The sequence below is a fragment of the Apteryx mantelli genome, chromosome 8 (assembly GCF_036417845.1).
Source record: "Apteryx mantelli isolate bAptMan1 chromosome 8, bAptMan1.hap1, whole genome shotgun sequence".
NCBI lineage: Eukaryota > Metazoa > Chordata > Aves > Apterygiformes > Apterygidae > Apteryx > Apteryx mantelli.
In genome coordinates this window covers 24,275,188-24,287,359 of record NC_089985.1, presented here as the reverse complement: position 1 = coordinate 24,287,359, position 12,172 = coordinate 24,275,188, and positions in this window count along the sequence as shown.

The window sequence follows — 12,172 nt, the reverse complement described above, 5'->3', positions numbered from 1 at the left end:
TTCGTCACCCTAAAACATGGGAGACGCACGTGAAGCCACAGCAGCTGCCCAGACCTCAGCACTGGCATGCAGGACAGCAGCCACGACGCACAACAAAGCTGGTGTCCCTGCTGCTGGGCCGGGGCCGACCGCCAGAGCCGGAGTGAGCCTGGTGGCCACTGGGGCCAACACAGGGCCCCGGCGCTTGCAGCCTCCCTCAGACCTTCTCCTGCCACCGTGCAGGTGGGCTGTGCCCCGGGGCCTCAGCCCAGCTCAGCTGCCCGGGGCCAGCAGCACTGCCCCTGGCGAGAAGGAGGCAGAGAAGAGGAGCCCATGTCATTTATTCTCCTCCCAAATCACCAGGGCATAGAGGAAACCTTAGGAGGGAACAGGACCCAGGGTTGGGTTTATCTCCAAAGTGAATGAGAAAACAGCAATGTGACCTGGGAGAGAAGGGCTGTTTCCTGGCCAGTCAAGGCTGCAAGACGTTTTTCCTGAGTGCTTTCGTTTTCCTTCTCCACCTCACTCTGCAGCCTGCCGGTGCCCTGCACCGGGCCCTCTCGGGTGCAGGGAGCTAGCAGAGCCCTCAGCGCACTTCCGCTTCTCTTTGCTTCTCTTCTCATTTCTTCTCGTTACTTCTCTTCTCATTTCTGACACACCTGTGGATACCCCGATCTTCACCGACTTGCTGATCTCTATTAAATATTTAGACATTTTTAAGAGCAGGCCTTTTGCTAGCCATGAAACTGGCAGAGTTCAAGCAGTGATGGCCTGTTAGCTAAAAAGAAAATGAGTAACAGACATTCACTGATGCCTGAATAGTACTGTCCTTGCAACCAATATTTTTGTATGATCACAAGTGTGAACAATTTTTCCCATTAAGAAAAAATATTTCACTAAAGACTGAAGGACTGAATTTGAAGCTTATGTCTGTATCTCATTTTTTCAAAGGTTTTGAGATTACCGTTTCATAACTAGCTAGTAAAAGGTAGGAAAGAAAAACGTAGTAAAATATTGAGAGCCACTTTTCAAATATGTATTCAGTATGATAGACAATACAAAGTGCATAGAAAAAAAACCACACCCCAACATGGGTAGGGAGATGCTTGTAAACAAATTCTTGCTTCTGCCCCTACTGGTGATCTAAGTGTTATATACAAATATGTATCATTTTGCACTGAGCATCAAGCATTAAAAAGTTCAGACCCACAAAAGCTCCTGCTCATGAAGTTCCTCCAAGTTATGTCGAAGTGAAAGAAGGCAGCTGTGTTTTATGTGTCTTTGCCTATCGGTGACTATGTGCCTTGTCACCCAGCTTCTAAGGCATAAATCAGAGCATCTTCCAGTAATGGCTCTGGGATGAGGAAAGGTGCACCTAATTTATTACTGTTCAGATTTCATTGCCCGAGTTATTGCCTTATAAAATAGAATCAGTTTCTCTTTACCTACAAAGAAAAATTAATTTATGTCTAGTGTAACATATGGATGTATTGACAGCAAAGTTTAAACTTTCTAAAATAGTCACTTGTTATCAAATTTTGACTACAATGATTTCTATTTTGATTAAGTTCCTCTTGGCTGAATATACAGTCAACATTATTACTTAAGCAAAATATTTACTGGAGGAAGGTAGATACTGTGTATATGTTTTTTATTTAATGTTATTAGTTCTAGGTGGCAGCCTACTTATAATCCAAAACTCGCTTTTTCGTTAGAGAAACTATAGAGAGTATAAACCAAAGCATAATAATCTAATCTTCTAAATTGATGTTTCTTTTCTTTTTGCTTACAATAGCATGGATCATCTGAAACATTGCCTGCATAAATGTATCATTTGTCACAAGCTAAAAATTGTCATCATTAAGTTGATTAATCAAATGCTGTTCTAAAAGATGGATTGAAACACAAAATACTCAGCCTAGTGCCATATAATGAAGAGATTAATTTGAGGCACAAGACAACCAATTTAGTATAACTCTATGGTCATGCTTTATTTAGAAAACCATCAATTAGTATATTTTTCCTTGATGTACTATTTTGTCTTTCTAAACAATGAAAAGGTGATTTGCTCCAAAGTCAATTTGCTTTCTGTAAACAAAAAGGGTTAGCTAAGTATCTTCTCGCTCTTAGATTCTATAAACTGCAACCTTGACTTTGCATGAAAAAAAAAAATTAATGGTGGAGTAGAATTTACAGTGCAATGATTCCTCTCAGGTTATCACTAATTTCCTTTCTATAATGTAATTATAATTCTGGTAGCAGGAGTCACAGTAAGGAAAGTCTCAAAAGTGTTTCATTCCTTCATTATCTTGGATATCTCTCCCAGGATTAATATGGTCCATATGCAGACTCAAGCTTCCACTACAAACAAAGTTGCAAAGCCGCTTAATCAGCCTTTATTGTTTAGGAAAGTGAAAAAAAAAGATGAAACAGTGTGTCAAACTATCCTTTCCTGGCAGTTAGTGAAAGTCATTGGGGCTGCGATGTATTAAAAAGATATAGAGCACCACCGCCTTCCCTTCACAAACACTTGATATCTTAAGCGTTATTAAAAATCAGCATCTGGAGAAATATGATTGTTCCATCCATCAAATTATTCAACAGTGCTGCCATGTTGTAATAGGCTGATTACTCATGCCGGCGACCAAACGTGCTGAGCGGGCACCCAAAAGGCCACGAGAGCCGCGGCGGCCGAGGACGGCGGGGCCAAGCCCCGGCGCCCCGACACCCGGGCGGACGCTCGAGCTGCAGGCTGCGAGCGAGCGCCCACGGCGTGGGGACCCCGCGGCTCCCGCGACAGCGTTCCTTGTGCAGCGCAGCACCGCCCTGCGCCCTCTGCCTTCATCACCTCTAGCCACCCTCCTCCACAACTAATACATAGCGGGACACTTTTTATTCGTTCCGGTCGTCGTGGTGCCTGAGCCCATGGGACCGTGGCCCCCGTCACAAATCCAACCCGCACACAAACACACACACACACACACACGCACGCACGCACGCACGCACACAGGGATACGTGCATTCTTCCAGTTGCACTAAGCAAGACTTTTTAAAATGTTAACTTATCAAAAATACACCAGAGGAAAAAGAAACAGCGTGGATGTTACCCCCTACTAATGAGGCACTAATGCATAATTATTATAATACACACAGTTCTCTCCACAGAGGAATATTTATAAACACTGGAACAGTCTAGTTTGCGCTGAAGTCATCCGTACAAATTGTTTTTCTCCTGCAGTTTGCGTTTTTTCCTTATTGTAGTAATATTTAATGCATTTTGTAAGTCTATATGCAGTCATTTAAAATCCTGAAGAAACCTGGGCCTTTACTACTTGCTGCCTTAAATGAGAATATAAAGACAAAACACTAAATAACATTAAAGGTGCAGCCGTTATTAAAGCATTGAATTACCCCAGGTTTACTTTCCAAGAGTGCGGACTTTGGAGGGGAACAGTTACGGAGCTACCACAGGCAGGCTCAATATACACGCTGTGACTGAAAGACTGACAGGAGCCCCAAAATTACATTTTGGGTCAAAGCCACTCTCTCAGAAGGCCCAGCCCCTCTTTGTAGTGTTTCCAGAAGTTGCTTGCAGCAGTCCATAACGCATCTGCTGACGGGTAAGGAGCACCGCGCTCCTCGGCAGGGCTGGCCCGAGCGGCTGGCCTGTGTTTAAGGGCTATCTGGCAGGCGCGGATCCCCGGACACCCAGCACTTGCCCAAAACACATTTCCTCCCGCGCCCTGCCGCACCCCCGGCTCCCTCTGCCCTGCCCGTGGACCTGCCGTTCGCTCCCGGAGCTGCTGCGCGTGGGGCTCTGCCGGCGCTGCCCGTCCCCTCGGCTCCGCTCGTCCTCGCTGCCGCGCGTCTTCGTGCTGCGCCTGCAGCGCGGGGCCCCGCTGAGCGTCTTGGTGGCCAGTTGCCTGGAAGATCCTGCGCAAGGAGGCGGCGGCGCCCCAAAACCCAACCTCGGCGGAGGGCTGTGTCCTGGGACGTGCACACACCAGCGGAGCCGGAGAACCTGGGAGGGTCCAGGCTGGAATTTGGGCCCAACTGTTTGGCTAATTAAAAATAAATTGTAATGAATATTAAAATGTTGCTGAAAGATGCCAGCAGAGGACCAAGCCCCTCCTAGCGCCAGGAGAGCGAAGGTAGCCAGACTGAGAAGGCAGTGTTACATGCCAATTAAAGCTGAATATAAATAAATTGCAGTATACTAAAAAAGAAATGAGACATACATTCTGTTTACAGTGTAGTCACCCTTAGTACCTTAAAAATCATAATGAAGTTTACCATACTGAAAATCAAACTCATTTAACTAGGTTTAGCTTATGGATCACACTAAATAATATTACTTGGGAAAACATAACAAGAGGAGTGAAATTAGGGATATAAAAAGCCCTTATGAAAACGTAAAACATTAAACCACTATGTATTTTGCTGCTGCCTAAACATGCTGTACTTCAGGAAACATCCTCCATCACCTTGACAGCATGCTTCCTCTCCATATACTGAAGTTTATTTGCGTGAATTATTAATGCTGCTTTTGTTTGTAGCTATATCTTAATTTTCTTCTTTTCATTCACCTGTCATGATTGTTTTGATTCACATCCTGGGATGATGCACAAAATATTTCCTTTGGAAACACTGTGGTGTCACCAATATTTTTTGCTCTGTTAACAGATTATTCTGTCTTCACAGTAAAACCAGATCATTTCATTTTTTTCATGAAAACTGTCAATCACTGAGATTATGCTTTAACTGTATTGAGCAGATAAAAGATAGAATTTAAACTACATATCATATGTCAGCTGAGAGCACCCAGTGCCCTGCAAATAGGGAAAGCCAGCAATTCTTTCCTACCTCTACATGAAAAATATGCCCACAGCAGCAAACCAGATATCCTTTAACAATTAGTGATGCTCATCACAAAATTATTTTGCATATTATTTGTAGTAACAGAGCTGCCCTAGTGTATTTATTGTTTGTGGAAAGAAGTAGAAATAAATCCTTTGTTTTTTATTAGGCTTTCAGTCTTATTTGCTTTTCCTTCTGCATAGGCTAAGGTACTGGGAAGCACAAAGATATATTTATGCTTAAATGGTATTGTTTTACAAAATAAAAGCTGATAAAAATGAAGGTGAAGGATTTCAGTCATTAAAGAAATGTCAGATGAACACCCACAAGTTTTACTGTACATAAAAAAAGGACAGTGGGAAATTTTAGTGATATTTCTTTTAAAAGATGTCTTAAAGTTTCTCTTTGGGAAACAGAAGAGCATTTTACTTACCTAGAAGTTACTTGGAACTCCTTTTTTTTCTTTTTCTTTTTTTTTTCTTTTTTTCCTTTTTTTTTTAAGGTACAATATCTACCCAACTTGTATACAAAATTCAAAAAGATTCTCCTGAAAACACAATATTGAGAGACCATATGTACAAACACCACACAATTTCAAACAGACTAGGCTCATTGGAAGAAAACTTTTTTTTTATTTGCCTTTGATTTCTTTCAGAAGGATAAAATGAAAGGGACAGTGATACATATTTTAAGCCCTGTGAATTCACAATGGGGCTTTAGAATAAAGAGGTAAAAACCTTTGAACTAAACAAAGGTCCATCACGGTGCACTTCTTTTTCACAAGCACCTTATAAAGGAAATTATGCTAGACAGAGGGCCCAGCTGGCTTTTGCCACTACACCTCTCCGACACAAGACAGCAGCATCCTTCCCAGCCCCTATCAATCTACTGTATGCCATGTCATTGACTCCTCTTGGACCTGATCTCTTATCTCATAGAGCTGTTTTTTAGCCGAATGCCCTGTGAAAATATCCACTCATGAGCTTACATCTGAGTGTCTCTTTGTACTAACCAAAGCCTGTAGTCTAGCAGGCTGCATTAACTTGATTAAAGTGGTACCATAGACAGTTACTTAGGCTCTTACTTTGCTCTTAGATTAAAGACAAGAAAGCCTCCTTCTCTCAAGGTTTTTCTGCAAAACTGCAACTTTCAAAAGGGTCAGCAAAAGACAAAGGCTCTTACAACAGAAGGAAAGAGGCTTTTATAACAAATGATTTCTAATTGCTCCTTTGTTCCAAAAAGACAGCAGTTATACCAGCTGAAACATAACAAGCCATCAGCATTTCTTGATGGAGAGCTTGTATGGAGGGATGCTAAGAAAGAGCTTTCAGTAAGTTCCAATAATTCTAAAAACATTATTTCCTTGAAAATAACACCTTATTTAATCCACTTAAATTTGAAAGAGAAGTGCATATGCCTAGCTGTGCATAATAGCCTATCTTTGCTAGCAGGCTATAAAACTACTTGTGATTTCTTTCCATTCTGTCTCTAAAGAGTAGGATAGGGAAGGTGCTTGGGATGGGTTTTTGCTCTTGTGTATGAGATTTCATATCCCTTATCAAATAAATTCTAATGAGGAAATCAGATTCTGATCTAATGTAAGGGATTGGACTAATTCAATTTTACGGAGGTACAAACAATCACAGCCATCAGGTTCATAGTTGCAGTAGGTAATTGTTAAAAACACTACTGTCTCTGAAAAAGCAATCTCTTTTCATGTTTAGCCGCTACAGCAGCTAATTTCAGCAATGCTTCTACAAAATGACTTAGAGTTACATACTTTTCGAAAGGAGTCTACTTATTAGAAAATAATAGCAATCTTAGATTTTCTATAAATGTCTGTGTGCGAGTGTGTCTGTACTCACGTGTGTGAATGTGCACAAACGAAGCTGCCCATTTCTGGGCAAGACTCAAATTTCATTCAGAAGTACATGGGTGCCTGAAGACACAAACACGCTGAAGTGCTTCGAAGACCCCAAGAGATGCATCTGTTTTACAGCACTGATGGAGACCAAGCTCCCAGAATTGTCGCTGGGTCAGGTCCTCTCTTGCCTCCGTGGCGTGAAGGAAGTGATGCCACCTCCTTTCTCCAGCCTTGGCCAGCTCCTTAGCTCGGCAGCTCTTCATGGCAGGCTGCCTCCATCTGCCAGGGCCTAAAGGTGCTGCCACAAAGCAAAAAAATCCCTCTTCTTCATCCAAAGGAAGAAATAATCATCATCACATGGTCGCTCCTCCTGCGTTGCTCCACCTGAGGGAGCCCCTGGTGTGCACTGCCCTCTGCCTATCTGGCACATGGGCCTCTCCTCCCCTCCCCTCCCCTCCCCCCAGACCAGGCAAGGGAACCTTCTGAGGCAGAAACTGTGCTTTCTCTGGAAAGCACATGGAAACTTTGTTACAATAGGAATAATAATTACTAATAGAATATAACATTTACAATGAAGGAATGAAAGAGCTAACGGCATTTCTTTGAAAACAGAAAAAAGCAAACAGAAAACTATTTTCCCCTTGGAAAAAAAAAGAACATTGATTACTCTTAAAGGGACCCTCTCAACTTCCCTTTGAGGACTCCCATTGATCTTAGATCTGCTTTCACTTGCAGGCAAAAAAAGATAAGTATTCTCTTGACATTCTCCTTTCTTCAGCAGACTGGGCTAACAGGGAGATTTTTATTTCAAATATACATGTAAGCATGATGTACTCTGGACGCAGCTCATGCTCCTCTGCCCATGTACAATGGCACTTAGAGCTATAGCATTTCTTTCTATCAAAATAAGCAGCAAGAACGATGATAGTGCTCTTTTCTGGACATGTCTTTGAGGAAAGCTGAAATGGACCAGTGGGTGGAGGCCCCAGGTGAGGCTGCTCAGGGACATTAAGGCCTGTTAGTACCATCGGGGCCCTGACATCAGCCTCCCTTGGTTTAAGTTTGATATTGAACCAGCATTCCTGGTAAGGGTTGTACAAATCCAGCCCTGCAAGACTTTTTACCAATCTCCCTCCAAAGTCATCCTTTACCTTAACATCTGGGACAAATCACATCTGTACATGGACACACACAGACATACCAGCTAGTCTCTTTCTCCAGATGCCTGAAGTTCCCAACCAACAGTAAGATGAGTTTGGAGACCCCAAGGGCCTTCCCCACTCCTGGAGCTGCAGTCTCAGAAGACTCTGCCCACCAGGCACAGATGGTCCAGTGAGTTTCCAGCTGGATCACTAGACCAACATCCTAGAAGGAAGAACAACCATCTCAGGTTATGAGTATCCCATAATGCACAGGGGTTGTGGAGCAGACTCTTTCAGCAGAGCAGGCAGTGGTAATGCCTACAGACAGGCTGCACACCGGCTCAGAGAACAGCGTGGGTGGGAAAGCATCACTGGGGATCATCTGGTCCAATCCCACCCAACACAAACAGGGCCAACATAGAGACCTGCTTACTGAGGATCCTTGCTACATCTCCTAAAGTGCTTCTTAGAAGTATGTTATAGGTAATAATGAATCAACATATTCAATAGTGAAATCCTGTGGCTCTCTCAGAAAGAAACCTGGCTGCTGTCCTGCTGCACAGCTCTAGCAAGGTAGCAAGGATGCTTCTGGCTCTCTGAAATAGGGAAGGACGTGGGTGCCAGTCGCGAGTGCCCCATAGAGGTCTCCTGCAGGGCTGCTGATGGTTGCTCAACCCAGGGGAGACTCTGAACGGTGAAGAGTTGGTTTCATACCACTTCCTTCCACTCCCTTCCCTAACAGAGTTCCCACGGTGCCACCCCAGGCTGGGGTGCAGGAGAGGGGCTGGCATGCTGTTCCGGGGTGCCAACACACCGCACACTGCAGCCACTGCGCCTGCTCCCAGCAATGCCCTGGGCTCGCGACCGGACCTCACACGTGCAGCCGGCAGCATCCAAATGGCACCGACACCCCAGACGGCCCCCACACCTCTCCTGCCCCGAGGTCGTGGAACGCTCTGCCAGACCTGGGCATTTAGCAGGGGAAAAGCCCTTTTCATAGACGCAGAATTCAGCTAATTATTTTTTATTTCACACCTTCCTGCATAAATTTGTTTCAAATGCAGCAGAGCCGGTACACATCAGTTTAGTGAATTGGGTGCCCAGTTTTTATTTTAGTCTGAAAACAAAGTGATGATATATACATATGTGTAATGTAGCACAAAAGCATGTTTACTGAAGCATACAGCCACGTTGTGCCAGTTAAAAAAAAATATAACAACAAGCAACAAATCCGCAGCCATGCATTAGAAACTAGCTGTTATTTAGATCATGAGCACAGCAGTACTTTGAAGTAAATATAGATTTGCATTACAGTCTGTTTCTTGTTGTGTTTCTCCCAATTAGTGGTTCGACAATGATTAAAACCTCAGTGTGTGCATGTGTGTTGAGGCGTGTATTATGTGTGTAGTATACTCCATGTGTGTATGTGTGTGTGCACTCAGTACAAGCTTGAAGTACTCTTTGCCAATATTTCTTTAAAATAGCTTTAATTTATCATCACTGAGAAAGAGATTTCTGAAGCAGCTGCTGAGAAGGAAGCTATTCCTCAACAGACGCTCGTGTAAATATGTTACTTTTACAAGAGGAGGAGGAGGAAAGAAAAAAAAAAGTCTAAATCTTTCCATCTCTACCAGTGAAATGGCTACAAATGGGTTGCCATTAACTTTTGTTACTTGAGTAGGTGCCTGTAAAGGGCCAGGTGGTGTTTATGCAGATGAATGAGCATGTTACAATGTGTTCTTCCTTTTGGATAAAACATTAGCGTATCAGATGTGACAAATCAGATGTTCATCTTCCGCACTTCTGCATTATTTTACATTGAGAATTAGATAATGTGCTGGCTTAGCTTTTTACTTAGGATTTTTTCCCTTCTTCTTCTTGAGAATAATTTTATACATAAAGTTCTCCCAACACTCTGCATAATCATTGTCTCACAGTATGTCTAACCAGCTAGGTACTATGGTAACTGTATATTTCCAGGTAGCAGGCTCTGTATTAAATGGAAGCATACATTGTTTAAACACACTGCATAATTATGGTGAAACAGAAATAATGGGCCTACACATTGAATTTTTTTAAATTCAGTTTTCCTACCAAAGTAGCAGATAATTATTGTATTCCAACAACAATGAAAAGGTAAATATTAGAATGTCTTACAACCGGAGTTACACAAATAATTGAATCCTCTGTTCAGTGGCTAAACTGGGGGGAAAAGCCTTTCATTTTGGGTTGATAAGAAAAAAAAATTGGGGGTTTTCATAACAGAAGCAAATAAACAGTGTTTTGTGCTTAGGACTCTGTTTTTAGTTATTTTTAACTACATTTGTTGCCAAAACATCATTTTTAAATTTAAAAGCTCAGAATTTTTAACTTAAAACGAATCCAAAAACTGTTTTATCCTTTCATTTCGTCTATTTTTGTCCAGCTGACACAATTTAAAGAATTCAGTTTCAATCACCCGAAAATGACATTTTTCATGAGCAAACCTGAGCTATTTCACCTCGCTCTGATTCAGTTGTTCAACATTAATTTCAATTTTTTTTGGCAACTGGACCACAACTGTCCTGCCATTTTCATGTTATTTCTTTACACTGCCAAATCAGGGCAGTTTCCAACTAAAAGGAGGTTGACGATACTCAGTGAATAACAGTCATGGCCTTTTTGCCACTGATTATACTCCAACAATTAGTCTCTGCACAGGCACTTTGGACTGGTCTTTAGCCCCTTGTTGGCCTAATTCCTTTGACCAGAAACACAGGCCAGTCTAGGAAGAACTGCAGACTCACATCTGCTTGTATTGAAGAAAGACCACAGCAGTCTTCACCATACATTAAATCTGTATATATCTGAGGTGCGGGGCCAATCCATCCCACTGGAATTCAGTCAGTGGGGAATAATTTGGCCTTTACATTTATACAGCCAATAAAATTGGTGGTGGACTGTGTTAAAAATACAAATTATGAATACAAGACAAAGTTTGCATGGGCTCAGTGGTCCCTGCATCTGCACGAAAACTTGGTTGTCTTGGTTGTCCCCCGCCAGCAAGAGGGACATAAGGACTTTGCAAAGTGAGTCGCGCAGCAGAGCCAATGCATTGGCCTTATCAGTGGAAGATAAGTCAGGCACTACTTTGATCACAGGATGGCTTTCTTTAGCAGAAAGCTGAGCTGTTTCAGGGTCTGAGAAAGCCTTATCTTGTCCAGGTCTGGCTTAACCCCAATGCAAGCAAATCACAGTATTTGAAAACCTGTATTAGAACAAGGTACTTCGTTTTACTACAAAATAGGTGCACTTATACCTCTCCTAATTTCATTTTGCTTGAGTGACACCAACAGAACACACAACTGCTCCAGTTAAATGCACAGCTCATTTCTGTCTACTTCTTGCAGGCAACATGTTCAAATGTATTCAAAATCAAGGTGCAAAAGAATTTCTCATCATCAAAGACAGCAGCTTTAGTTCCTGTAATTGTGTTGTTTTGTCCAAGGCTGAAAGGATAAAACAATGCTGCTTTGGGACAGCAGTCACAGCACCTGTGTGGTCTCACCACGATGTGTCACACACAGCTCAGTGCAAGCGCTGCTCAAGGCCCCATAAGGATATTCTGAATTTACCTTCTGGCTGCAGAAGTGTAGCAACACGCCAGCAGTGAGCATTTGCTTCCATGACCCCAAAGGCCACAATCTACTAGCAGTGTCCCCATTTTTGTCATTCCAGTCTCAGGAGCTTGTGTTGTCCACTCTGTGCCTCTTACCAACTCCAAAGTGACCTATTGAGGGCTTATCTCAGCACCTTGGTGAACTTATAGAAGGAAAAGAATAAAATCAACTAGATGGAACTGTTGCTAATATGGCCCAAAAGTAAAAGAAATATTTCCAGAATGGAAGCTGTGAACTCCATTTGGGAGGTGCTATTCGTTAGTAGCTACCAATCTTCAATGAAGTAAGGTTTAGAATATCTGTTAAGAAAAAAACTTCCTAGGTGGGAAGATGGCGGCTCCCAGGATCAGGCTGACTGGGGACCTGGGCTATCCCATCACGGGAAGTTTCTCAGGTCAGGCTGGACACCCATCTGTGGGAAGGTCTGGGTGTGCACAAGCCCACCGCGGCACGGGGAGAGCGGGCCAGCGGAATGCCCAGCTCAGCGCACCGGCTCGTACAGCTTCTCCTCAAGACCTGGGGTGCTGCAGCCTGTCCACCAGGCAGCCGGCCACGCACAACACCTCCAGGAGCAGCGGGGCTGCTGGACACACCCTCTCCAGCACCTCTACGTGGGGAACAGCTTCCTGTCCAGGGAAGGGCCCCGAGAAAAGCAGCAGTCAACAGCAGAG